Genomic DNA, 2,202 nt, shown 5'->3' with positions numbered 1-2,202 from the left:
CAAAGATCACAAAATCAAAAAGATTTTGTCAATACATTATTATCACTCAAGCATGAACGGTCAAGCGGAGTCGACAAACAAGACCATACTGTAGAAGCTGAAGAAAAGATTGACCGACTCAAAACAAAGTAGAAAGAAATTTTACCCGAGGTCCTATGGGCGTATCGAACAACTTTAAGGTTGAGTACCGGCGAGACACCGTTTTCTCTAGTATATGGTGCATAAGCTTTGATTTTTGTAAAAGTGGGAGAACCGAGCTTAAAGTTCTAATATGCTACAAAAACATGGAATGACGAGGCCATGGCCACAAGTCTAGATTTTTTTGGACAAAAGGAGAGAAGTCGCCTTGGTCCGGTTAGCAACGAGTAGGAAGATATTACAAACAAAGGGAAAACCTTCAACACTTCCAAGTCAGGGACTTAGTATTGAGGAAAGTCACACTATATACCAAGAACTTGAATGATGGGAAACTAGGCATGAACTAGGAGGGACCATACAAAGTTATTGGTATAACCTAAAGGCTTGTATTAGCTTGAGTCTGAAAATGCCATACAACTGCAAAACAATTGGAACGTGGCACACTTGAAGCATTACTACTACTGAGGAATAATTATGTAAATTTCTTTGAGGTTTATTATCCTTTGAACTAACCCGTGCAGATACTCAATTGAAGTCAAGTCCAAGAATTAGGTTTGAAAGCACGTATTGCACTCTTTTTTCCCTCGATCGGTTTTTTCCCGAAGTGGATTTTACGACAAGGTTTTTAACGGGGCAACAATAAGCGTGCTACTCTAGTTTTGAAGACCGGTCAAGCATCAAGATTGGGGACTGCCCGCATCAGATCATTAGTACTCAAGCCCTCAAAATTCGGCCTCAAGTACTCGGGGACTATCACACCCTGAATTGAAATTCGAAGATCCGAGTTTGGAAACTTCGAAGACAATTTTACTCGACATCAAAAGCAAAGTTTTGAATAATATGATTCTTAAGGGCCAAACTATCAAATGAATTGTGTCTGAATAGTTCATTCTCGCCATGGCAGATAATTTTGTATCTTCGATTATGTACACTACGTTTGAAGTAATAAAGTGGGGAAATTCACCTTCTATACTTCACCTGTTTCACGCTTACATGAGCAATGTTACCTCTATGTCACATAGAATAAATATTTGGTTCAATACCTTCTAAGCCTTCGGGCCATCATTAACCGGAGGCATGAAATCAAAGATAGCAAGAGTCCACGAAAGCATGCCCAATAATCTTAAGACCCCTAAGCCTACGGGTCGCCCCTAACTGGGGACTGCTACCTGATAGTAAGATTGGGAAAATCGGGCTACTAAACTCCGAGGGTACCGAGCCTACAAGGCAGGGCCTAAATACGAAAGGCCACAGCCAAGTAAAGGTACGAAGCCATTGGAGCTTCTATCCCAATTTATAAACAACTCGAAGACGTTTAAGCTCGTAAATATAAAAATTATGGTCCTTACATATTTTAATTCTATCAAGACTATGTCCGATCTGATCAAATCAATCAGTTTCGAATCATGACCAAAGAAAGGGCCACCTTAAGCAAAGATGAACTGTGTCCGAATAAATTATTCGAATAGTTTATTCAAGACCTCGTTTTATTTTTTATTAGACTCTCCAAAGTCAAAGCAACTCAGAGCCGTTGTTTGACCCCCTTATTCGGGCTTTGGAAGTTGATTCTAGCAATGTCGAAATTTATGCTAAGGCATTGATGATGTATTACGTACGAGAAACAAGTTATATATTTTTCTCTCTCTCTCTCTCTCGCTATATACATACATACCAAAAGGTATTTATAGAGGTACGAGAAAATGGGCCCAAAGTACAAAGTGTACAAATACAAGAAAAGACAAAAATAATATAAGCTAAGGCATTTCTTGCCTAGTCATTATGAGAGCCCAACTCGCTACTCGAACCCTCGGGCTAGTACCTTGGCCTTAGCTTCTAACCTCTTGGCCTCTTTGATATTGGCCAATAAGCCAACCCCCCTATCCACTTGGATCTCCTCGAGAGCCTTCCCCCGAAATAGCCACTTCACATACTCAACCTTCATTATGATTCGGGCGACTATCTCAACATCGACCTTATATTGGGCCAACATATCTTGGGCTTCCGAGACCTCATTCGAAGCCACCTCCAATTTATACTTCAACGCAGTATACTCTTGGCCAAGAG

The sequence above is a fragment of the Nicotiana tabacum genome, chromosome 11 (genome assembly GCF_000715075.1).
Source record: "Nicotiana tabacum cultivar K326 chromosome 11, ASM71507v2, whole genome shotgun sequence".
Lineage (NCBI taxonomy): Eukaryota > Viridiplantae > Streptophyta > Magnoliopsida > Solanales > Solanaceae > Nicotiana > Nicotiana tabacum.
The sequence above is the reverse complement of the archived record's forward strand: the minus strand, read 5'-3'. Positions refer to the sequence as shown.